The sequence below is a fragment of the Leucopleurus acutus genome, assembly GCF_964270905.1.
Source record: "Leucopleurus acutus genome assembly, chromosome: 16".
Classification (NCBI taxonomy): domain Eukaryota; kingdom Metazoa; phylum Chordata; class Mammalia; order Artiodactyla; family Delphinidae; genus Leucopleurus; species Leucopleurus acutus.
In genome coordinates, this window is record NC_139158.1 from 69,237,835 (window position 1) to 69,249,851 (window position 12,017).

Consider the following 12,017-nt stretch of genomic DNA (forward strand, 5'->3'; position numbering starts at 1 on the left):
GGCTCGGCTGGGGGCGTGGCCCGAGGCCCCCCGCCCAGGTCGCCTCTGGCGCCCGGGGGGGCGGGGCTTTCGTGCGGGCGCAAGCCCCCTGACGTCGCAGAAAGCGGACCTTACCCCGGGCGCATGCGCGGGCGCCGCTCCCGCTTCTCCCCGCGTGGAGGCTGAAGGGGGCGGAGAAGGAGGGGACCGGGGGCGGATGCTGCGGTTCTGGAGGTTCCCGGCTTTTGTACTCCGTATCCTGGTCCTTCTAGAGGACCACCTGAGGAAAGCCACGGCAGGCTGTACTTTCAAAAAGATGCAGGCAGGGCAGGGACCCTGGCCCTTTCCCGGCCCCTCTGCTCCCACTCCCGTGTTTCCCAACGAGCATCGCCTGGGATTTGGTTTTTCTTTTATCCCACTAGCACAGCACCGCAGTTTTTTATCTCTTCTGTTTCTTAACAACAACGACGACTTCCGATGACTGCTTTCTTAACATTAAGTCTTCAGGTACTTGAGAACTTTCAAGCATCAGGTAGCCCCCTCAGGTACAATAATGCTCTTTTTTCACAGCTTCTATTGTGGAACCTGTAACGCCTGAGGTGAGGGTGACCCTTTTCTGAGTTTTTGTCACAAGTTCCAGGCACCTTTTTTGTTATGGAGTCCATGTCTGTAGCAAATATGCCCAGAAAGTGGTCCCCACCTTTAGCATCTCTAGTCTGACATACGTAGGTTGAAATCCTGCGTCTGCATTATACTAGCAGATTAATAATTGGCTGAGTGACTTTGGATATGCTATTTAATCTCTCATCCATAAAACAGCAATGAAAATATCAGTAATGAAGCCAATAGGAATGACTGAAAGGATTAAATAACAGCACACGTGCAGCTTTCTGCACAGTGCCTGGTGTTCAATAAACAACACTGACTTTAACTTCAGGTTGCATCATAACCTTCAGATCCTGAAAACCAGTGAACATAAACAAGCACTGAGCAATATGTCCAACTTGACATGTCCAAAGCCAAACTGTGGAACTTGCACCTTTCAAAGTCTTCCCCACCTCAGTTAAGGTCAATTCCATCCTTCCAGTGGCTTCCACCAAACCTTTAAGTCATCCTTGACTCCTCTCTTCCTATTATATCCCACATGTAATCCAGTAGCAAAGTCTGTCAGCTCTACTTTTAAAATACCCTCATTTGAGCCCTCATCTTCTCTGTCCTGGAATATTGCAATAACTTCCAAACTGCTCTCCTTGATTCCACTCTGCTCTCATAGAACTTGTTCTCAAGCAGCCAGAGAGATTCTTTTAAATCCTAAGTCATAAACCTATTTCCCTCCTCTAAAGCCTCCAATGGCTTCCCATCTCAGACAGAGCAAAAACAAAAAAATTTTTTTCAAGGGCCTCCAAGATCCTATTTGATCTCGCCCCTCCCCCCTCCTTACACTCCCCCACCTCTCTAACTGCATCTCTGTCCACTCAACCCCTTAACTACGTTCCAGTCACACCAGCCTCCTTCTTGCTCCTGGAATGTGCAGGCTCACTCCTACCCCAGGACCTTTGCACTGAGTGTTTCTTCCCCCAAGATATCAGAAACACATATGCCCTTAATCCAAATTTCTATTCAGAAGTCACCTTCCCAGAAAGACATTCCCAGAACACTCTCCTAAAACATCAAGTCCCAAGCCCCATCATTCTCTCCCATCATCTTGCTTTACTTTTCCTCGTAGCCCTTATGAGCTCAATAGCATCTGTAATGTTCTGAGAGCAGGAACTTTGTGTTATCCACCTGCAGCATCTGGAATATGGCCTGATGTTCTTAGCTGTTCAATAAATATTTTTTGAATGAGTAAGTATATATACAGTTGACCCTTGAACGACACAGGTTTGAACTGCATATGTCATGGATCTTTTTCAATAAAGACATACCACTGTATTACACGATCCATGGTTGGTTGAATCCGAGGATGTGGAGGCAGGGGTACAGAGGGCCAACTATGGGGCTTCAGCATCCATGGATGTTGGTATCTGCAGCAGATCCTGGAAACAACCCCCCAAAGATACTGAGGAACAGCTGTATATAGGATATGTTACTCCCGTTTAAAATTTCATTTATTCAACAAACTTTTTCGAGCATCTATTCTGATCCAGCACTGTGGGATACAGAGATAAACAACGCACTCTCCCAACCACTAAGAACTCAGTATTTCAGAGGAGCCAGGCATGGAAAGAAAGAATTCTGGAAGATGTGTAACACTAGGTGTATGTGTCAACTGCTTTCGGAAGCAGAGAGAAGGACATCATTCGTACTACATAGGAGAGCATGGAAAGACTTCCCAGAGGAGGTGACAGTGGGGCAGGGTCTAAAGAGTAGATGAGAAGAGGACACCAAGCAGAGGAAACAGCATGCACTTGATACCAGTGTTGGGAGGTATGTGGCAAATAATGTTTATCCAGGGAGGCAAATCATTTTCCTTTAAAAAACATTTTAAACGAATTTGAGGTGATCCGTATAATAATGTCACCTGCACTCACTCACATTCTGAGGAGCTTTCTCAAGCAGAAAAGAAACTGCCAGAAGTATAGTTGATGAAATAGAATGACAACCCGACCTCTATTCTGTAGGACCAGGACAGTGACAGACCCCTTAGCTTAATCAACAGTACATAGTTCATATCAGAGCGAGGGTCATATCACTCTCTATGAATCCTTATGTTGCCTTTATAAAGTCTGGAGTGAAAGAATCCCGGAGGCAGTTAGTTTAATATAGTATGTAAGTAAGTAGGATTTAAATCCAGAACTCCTGAGTTTGAATCCTGTCTTCCCCACTTACTTGCTGTGTGAGCTTGAGTAAACTGACTTAACCCCCTAATGTTGTGAGAATTGAGTGAGATAATCCACATGTTGCTGTTACCACAGTGTCTGATGCATGATGAGAACTCAAAAGTTAAAAAGGAAGTCCCATTAGTCTTCTTAAGAAAAGTTCTGAATCCAGTTATGCCAACTTATTGCCTCTCTGCTCTAAATCCACCCTTCCTTGCCTTGCTGTGTGATACTGGAGTTGAATTCTGTCAACATTTCTTTTTTGTCAGTGGCACAGTGTTTGGCTTTGTCAGTAGAGAGTGCTAGAGGGATGCTGCTAGACCAGAGATGAACTCGAAGGTCCATAAAAGCCTCCCAGCTCAAGGCACTGTCTGTCCCCACCCACCACTCTTGTTCCCAGTAAATATATATTGTGCACCTACTATGTACCTGGCTGTGTGTTAGGTTCTGGGTATGCGGCCTTGAATAAAACCGAAGACCATCATGGAATTTACAGTCTAGTATGTCGGGCAGATATTGGTCAAATAATCAAAAACATAAATCTTACATGGTGCATGGTACCATGAGACCCAGAAATAGGAGGCTTTGGATCAAAGATGTTTAGGGAAATAGTTGGTGTGAGATCTAAAGGGGAAAATAGGGGTTAAACTGGATGTATTGGTGTGCTTGGGCTGCCATAACAAAATACCATAGACCAGGTGGCTTAAACAGCAGAAATTAATATTCTCACAATTCTTGAGGCTGGAAGTCCAAGATCAAGCTTCCAGCCAATTCAGTTTTGGTGAAGACTCTCTTCCTGGCTTGCACATGGCTGCTTTCTCACTGTGTCCTCATATGTGTGCATGGGGAGAGAAGAAGAGTAAACTTTCTGGTATCTCTTCTTATAAGGACACTAATCCTATGGGATCAGCGGCTCACTCTCATGACCTCATTTAACTTTAATGACTTCCTTACTCCAAATATAGCCACACTGGAAGTTAGGGCTTCAACATATGAATTTTTTGGGTACACATATGTTTAGTCCATAACAATAGGAAAATATGGGAAAGAAGAGTGCTCCCTGTAGAAGGAACAGCACGTGCATAGGCCCTGTGGCTGTCAAGGGTACATGGTGATTTAAACAAAGAGGGAGAAGGCGCACAGACAATGAGGCAGATAATGGGAGGAGATCAGGCTGGAGAAGCGGACAGTGGCCAGATCATGCAGGGCCTTGAAGGTAGTGGTAGTAAGTTGAGTTGTACCCTAAGAGCCCTTCAGTAAAGGTGTAGGGACAACGTGCTGGGTGCAGATCAGAATGGAGGGCTCAGAATGGATGCAGGGAGAAAAATAATGAAGTTGTCCTGAGTGTCCAGATTCAGCCCAGGTTATACAAATGGGCACTGGTTGGCCTGGAGGAGACACTGGCCAGCCAAGCTGCCCAGGACCAGGGAAGAGAACTTGCTTCTGGCCCAGGTGAAGAGAGAGTCATCCCCAGTCACATTCTCAGCTTCTCTACAGTCCTGGCTTCTCCCCTCCCCTCTTCTACCTTCTAGACCCTGTGCCTTAGACCACCTCAGTCAGGACAGCCCATATCTGTGGCTGGTTCTGTTTCCCTAGCCCTAGTCTGGCCCAGCCTGCCTTCCTCGTTTTCCCACATGGACCACAGAACCAAGATTCAACATGCTGCCCTCTAATGTAAGTTGGTGCAGCCACTGTGGAAAACAGTATGGAGGTTCCTCAGAAAACTAAAAATAGAATTACCATATGATCCAGCAATCCCACTCCTGGGCATATAACCAGACAAAACTATAATTCAAAAAGATACATGCACCCCTATGTTCATAGCAGCAGTATTCACAATAGCCAAGACATGGAAACAACCTAAATGTCCATCGACAGACGAATGGATAAAGAAGATGTGATACGTATATACAATGGAATACTACTCAGTCGTAAAAAAAGAACGAAATAAAGCCATTGGCACCAAAATGGATGCAACTAGAGATTGTCATACTAAGTGGTGTAAGTCAGAAAGAGAAAGACAAACACCGTATCATATCAGGACTTCCCTGGTGGTGCAGTGGTTAAGAATCTGCCTGCCAATGCAGGGGACATGGGTTCGAGCCCTGGTCTGGGAAGATCCCACATGCCATGGAGCAACTAAGCCCGTGAGCCAGAATTACTGAGCCTGTGCTCTAGGGCCCACAAGCCACAAATATGGAGCCTGTGTACCACAACTACTGAAGCCTGCGTGCCTAGAGTCCATGCTCGCAACAAGAGAAGTGCACCGCAGCGAAGAGTAGACCCCCCTCCCCGCAACTAGAGAAAAGCCCACAGCAACGAAGAAAAGCACAGCAACGAAGACCCAATACAGCCAAAAATAAATTAATTAATTAATTAAAAAAAAATACATCCAGGGCTTCCCTGGTGCGCAGTGGTTGAGAGTCCGCCTGCCGATGCAGGGAACATGGGTTCGTGCCCCGGTCCGGGAGGATCCCACATGCCGCGGAGCGGCTAGGCCCGTGAGCCATGGCCGCTGAGCCTGCGTGTCCGGAGCCTGTGCTCCGCAACGGGAGAGGCCACAACAGTGAGAGGCCCGCGTACCGCAAAAAAAAAAAAAAAAAGAAAAAAAAATACATCCAGTCTGATTTTCTATGGCTTTAGAATTTTTACAAATTTTTTTCTTTTTTTAAAGTGGTTGCCCAAAATTAACACTTTGTGGGTTTTTTAAATGTCGTAGATACTCTACAGGCCAAATATTGCTAATATATTTGAATCAAACTGATATTTCATAGTAAAATCACAAACCATACATGTTTATTAGAGTTATTGCCAATAAACTCCCAAATAAATAGAAACAAAAGTAATTTGAGTCACAGAAGGAGAAGAGATAGTGGAAAGAAAAAAATATTTGAAGAGATGATAGTTAAGAATGTTTCAAAATTAATGAAAGATATTCATAGGTTCAAGAGGCTCAGCAAATAAATAATACTATATAAAGAAAACCACATCTTAGACACAACATAGTCGAACTGCTAAAAGCCAACAACATAGTCAAACTACTTAAAAGTAGGCAGAAGCAAAAGTAAGACATATTTCAGAGAAACAACAATTAGAATGACAACCTGCTTCTCATCAAAAAGAAGACAGAAGACTAAAATGATATCTTTAAAGTTTACAGGGGGAAGAAAACTGCCAACCAAGGAATTTTGTACTCAGTGAAAATAGCTTTCAAAAATTAAATGAAATAGGGCTTCCCTGGTGGTGCAGTGGTTGAGAGTCCGCCTGCCGATGCAGGAGACACGGGTTCGTGCCCTGGTCCGGGAAGATCCCACGTGCCGCGGAGCGGCTGGGCCCGTGAGCCATGGCCGCTGAGCCTGCGCGTCCGGAGCCTGTGCCCTGCAATGGGAGAGGCCACAGCAGTGAGAGGCCCGCGTACCGCAAAAAAAAAAAAAAAAGGATGGTGTTAACTCTAGAGTTTTTACATACCCTATATCAGATTGAGAAGTTCTTTCGTATTCCTAGGTTGCTGAGAGGTTTTATTGTGAGTAGATGTTGAATTTTATCAGATGCTTTTTCAGCATCTATTCAGATGATCAAATTATTTTTCCCTTTTATGCTGTTAACGTGGTTGGTAGTTTTTAAATGTTAAACCAATTTGCATTCCTAGCCCCCGGCTCACGGGCCCAGCCGCTCCGCGGCATGTGGGATCTTAAACTGGGGCACGAACCCGTGTCCCCTGCATCGGCAGGTGGACTCTCATCCACTGCGCCACCAGGGAAACCCAACACCATCCTTAATGGTAAAATATTGAACATTTTCCTCCTAAAGTCAGGAACAGAGCAAGGATATCAGCTAATACCAGCTCTAATCAACATTTTACTAGATGTCCTAGCCAGGGCAGTAAGGCAAAAAAGAAAAAGTCATAAAGACAGGAAAGAATAAAATAAAACTATCTTTATTCAAAGATGACATGATTGTGTAGCTAGGAAATCCTAAGGAATCTCAAACAAACTTTTAGAACTAAAAAATGACTGCCTTAGTCTGGCTGCTATAACGAAATAGCACTCGGTAGCTTGTAAACAATAGAAATTTATTTCTCACAGTTCTAGAGGCTGGAAGTCTGCGATCAGGGTGCCACCACGGTCAGGTTCTGATGAAGGCTCTCTTCTGGGTTGCAAAATCAATATACCAAAATCAACCTTATTTCTATACTCCAGCAAGAATCAGAAAAGAGTTTTTGAAAAGAGGAGTCAAAATAGTTTTGAAATAGCAAAAAAACCCAAAAAACAACCAAGTACCTAGGGGTGGATCTTACAAAAAACATGTAAGACCTCTATGGCGGAAACCACAAACATTTTAATAGATATTAAAGAATAAATGAATAATGGAGAAATATACCGTGTTAATTAGATGAAAAGACCCAATAATGTAAAGCTATCATTCTCTCCAGTTGGTCTATAGAGTCAAAGGAATCCCAGCTGATTTTCATATGGAACACGACAAGATGATTCTAATGTAAAATTTATGTGAAACTGCAGAAAGCCAAGAACAGCTAAGATACTCTTGAAGAAGTACAAGGTGGGAAGATTTACTCTATCAGCTAATAAGACTTATAATAAAGCTCTAATAACTACAACAGTATGGTATTGGCACAAGAGTAGACAAAAACTAATGGACAGAAGAGAGACACCCCCCCCAAAAAAAAACCCCAGGTTAATAATAAAGATAGCACTGCAGAACAGTGTGGGGTAATGATCTTTTGAATAAATAGTGTTGAGTCAATTTAATATCCATATGGGAAAAATGACATTGGAACCCTATCTCACACCATACTCAAAAGCCAACTTCTGATGGATTATGGACCTAAATATGAAAAGTAAAACAATAAACATGGCCTGACACACAGAAGAAACTCAGTAAATGAATGGGTGTATATAGGAGATGCGTTATTCCAATTTAACTTAATTTAGTCAATAAACAAAAAACCAATTTCTGTTGGATTATGGACTTAAACACGTAAGGTAAAACAACACAGATTTAGAAGATAACATACAATAATATTTTCATGACCTCAAGGTAGAAAAGGTTTTCTTAAACAAGACAGAAAAAGCACTAATCACAAAGGAAAGACTGATAAATTGGACTTTTTTTTTTTTTACAGTTAAGAGCTTCTTTCATCAAGAAACATTATTAGCAGAGTGAAGAGGGAAGCTACAGAGGAGAAAGCTTTGCAATGCATATAACTGACAAAGGGTTTATATCCAGAATATACCAAAAAAAAACCTACTATAAATAACTAATGAAAAGATAGCCCAATAGAAAAGTGGGCAAGAACAGGCTCTTCACTTCACATCAAGAAAATCCAAATGGCCAACAACATGAAAGGTGTTTAGCCTCCTTAGTAATCAAGAAAATGAACCACAGTGAGCAACTACTACAGACCCACCAGATGGCTAAAAGTACAAACTCTGACAGTACCAACAGCTGGTGAGAACTGTTGGTGAATGTACAAGGCGAGCTCGTATATATTGCTGGGGCGGACTGTATGTGTATAATCATTTTGGAAAACAGCTTGGCATTATTTTTCAGAATTAAGCATAAGGCATACTTATAACCCAGCAATTCTGCTCCAAAGTGTATACCTAAGAGAAAAACATGCTCAGGTAGAGCAGTAGACACGTACCAAAATGTTCACAGCAGCATTATCTATAATAGTCCCAAGTTGGAAACAACCCAAATGTCAATTAGTAGTTGACGGGATAAATAAATTGTGGTATATTCACCCAATGGAATGCTATGTGCTGCACTAAAAGTGAATGAACTACAGCTGCACACAACAACATGGAAGACTCTGACAAATAATGTGGAGTGAAAGAAGCCAGACAGAAAAGAACACACACTTAATGATGGCCTTTATATAAAACCCATAACCAGACAAAACTAAATATGCCCCTGCCCCCACAGACTTCCTCCACTCCTGTACTTATGAGATATGAGAAGAGCAGTAACAAAAGACGGATTTGAAAACAAGTTGAGGAATCATTCTTTTGTCCTCAGCCACAATCAGCCCACTGCTGGAATATCTCCTGTTTGGAGGGATGATAAGAGAAAATGACTGGGAGATGAACTGACGGAAATTATTGACACAGCTCTCTGATGTCGGGGTGGAGAATGATAAAGTCAGGCACCCTTCTGTCAGGGTCCATTGTGATGGCCTCAGTGACATTTTAATAAAGTCACTCAAAGTTAGGGGACCATAATGACAAATTTCTAGTGTGTTAAACCTTCACTGGAAACCTGGAGACCGTGATATGGGCTAACAGGTATGGATAGTTTCTGAGGTGCAAGGTGCAATGGGGCCATGCAGCTTTTGCAAGATTCCCAATAACAAATACAATTTAGTTCGGTATACGTGCTTCCAGATTTTTTCAGGGTACCTAAACATTTTTTGTTATTATAACTATGGGATTATATTACACACACTGCTGAACTTTTTTTTCTAACTTAATAGGTGTTCAACATCTGTTGAACTTCATACTTTGTGGGGAGATGGATATATTCAGTAGCTTGATAGTGGTGATGGTTTCATGGGTATCTACACATGTCAAAATTCAAATTGTACGCTTAAAATATATGGGGTTTATTGTATATCAGTCATAACTCAGTAAAACTGGAAAAGCACTGTACTGTAAATCTCTTTTACTGTCTTCCCCACTTAACACTTTACGTTTCATCCATGCTGTTGGATGTACATCTAACTCATCATTTCTCAGTGCTGTATAGAATTCCAAGGTCTGCCTCCACCATGGTTTACTAACTCACTTCTGCCTCCTGCTCACCTATCTTGTCTTCTTATGTATCTGAGCAAACTTTCTTTAAAACATACTTCAAGGAGTAAGATTGCTGAATTCTCTAACCCATGCATACTTACTTTTGCTGAAGACTGCCTGTTTATTTTGCTTATTTTATGGAAAGACTGAGCAAGTTTCCATTTCTGCCAGCTGAGCATGAGAGTTCCCAGTCTCTTCACCTGGATTTCTGACCCTTCATGCAGCAACAGGACAGAAGGCATGGATGTCATTCTTGGTGCCCAGCCCCCCGCCCCTCCCCACACTCAGTTTGGTATAGACTTCATGGTTGCTGACAAATAATTGTTCAGTGTGTGACACATGGCTTTGGCCATTCCTTAGTGTTTAACAGATGGAATTTCTATTTTCACTTGTTTTTTAAATCCTGTTTTTGGGGAGAGGTGCAGGTGAGAGACGGGAGATCTGTAGCCTGTCTTTCCAAGGCACTCCCTGGCAGCCTTCAAAGGTCCCACCTACATGAAGGAACTGGGCCCCTGTGCTTAGGCCAGTGTTTTAAGCTGCAAGGAATGTGGTGACTCAGCTGGTCGTCCAGGGACACCTCGGTGAACAAGGCAGGGGAAAGGAAGTCATTACACAGACAGCTGGGTTGTAAAAAACAAAAATACTCCACACACCAAGCTTTACAAAGCAGTGTGGCTGTGTGTCCCGTGACTTAACGGGACTGCTTCTGCCACGTGGCCCTCCAGCCCACGATATGTGGCCCCCAGCTCATGACACGTGGCACCCAGCTCAGAATATGTGGCACGCAGCCCTTACTCAGTGCTGGCTGCTCCTCAAGCCGCTTGGAAAGCTGACTGGGTGGGGACCCCAGGAAAATCCGTGACTATCTTCTCCCTTCCACCCTCTCCTACTGCTTCCTGCATCATCCCTTTTCTCCTCGCTCCTTCCTCTTGAATTCTCTTGCCCTTAAAGAAATTTAAAAACATGGAATTTAGTATTCAGTGGGAGACTTGGCAGAGATACAGCAAGATCCAAACACTGACCCCCTAGGAAGGCCCTACTGTGTCAGGCAGATACTGGCAACAAGTCATATCACCTGCACAAGGTCCAGAGCACGGTGAGAGAGGCCAGGGGGAGACAGGCCAGAAGTACGGGATGGAGACTCCAAGGTGGAGGCAAGACCATCGAAGATGTGGACTCTCACCCAGGCTTCTTTATTGGATACCTACTATGCGCCAGACCCCATTCTTGGGATGTATCAGTGAAGACACATCCAGAGTCTTATCTCCATAGGGCCTGCATTCTCAAAGGGGGAGACAGATAAACATCAAATATCAGAAATAAGTCAGTTATATAGCATGTGCATGGGTGGTTAGTGCTACTTTAAAAGATCAGAACAGGGAAAGATGCATGGGAGTGGTCCCGGTAGAAAGGTGACATCTGAGTGCTCCTAAGCGGGTGAGGGAGTGAGTCACGTGGATGTCTGGGGAAAGAGCCTTCTGAACAGAGGAAACCTCCAGGGCAAGGGGGAGTGTGCCCGTGTGCTTAAACACCCATGAGGTGGTAACCCTGGTGGCTGCAGAGTAAGTGCTTGGGGGGAGTGTAGTGGGAGGGCACAGCAGAGAGGTGGGAGGTGTGAGGGTGGGAGCCATTGGAGGGGCCCGAGCAGAGCTCTAACCCGAACTGACATCCCGCTGTCAGATGGCTTTGACCGCTGAGAGTCCAACGCAAGCAGAGTGCAAAATGAAGGTGCCAATCTTGCCGAAGATGTAGAGTTTATGAAGTTGATGAGAGTGACGTTGAATACAGGTAGAATCATACAAAGCATTAGAAGATGACGGCCTGTCATTGTTAACAGGGCAGGAATTTCAGAAGAATAAGTAAGGGTTATGAGAAGGCTTTGGGGAAACCAAAGGAGCCCAGAAGCAATTTTTGATAGTTGTGCTTTTTCAGCAAATGCAATGCTCCATGAAGGATGTCATACCATGTAATCTATACCCTGCTCCCAAATCATTTATTCTTTAGTCATACTAAAAATTAGGCTACAGTGGTATGCACAACCAGAATTTTATTAAGTGTAAGATAATAACATTTTGTTCAGTATACTTTTGAGTACATATAATATAACTGGTTTCCTTTTCTTCACATGTAACAATGCTTCCCACTTTACTAGATTGAGTAAAGATTAAATAAGAGCATTCACTCACTAACACATGCAACTAATACTTATTACGGGTCTTATTCTAAGTGACAGGCACCAAGTGAGGCTCTAGGGTACAGTGATGAACAGAAAGTACCCTCATGAAGGCATAGCATTCATCAAATGGTATATATAAATAAAGTTCCCATAAAAGAGTAAGATGAAAAAGCACATGATGTTATGAGAGCCTATGTAAGGGAAATTTAACCTAGCCAGAAGGTGTATTCA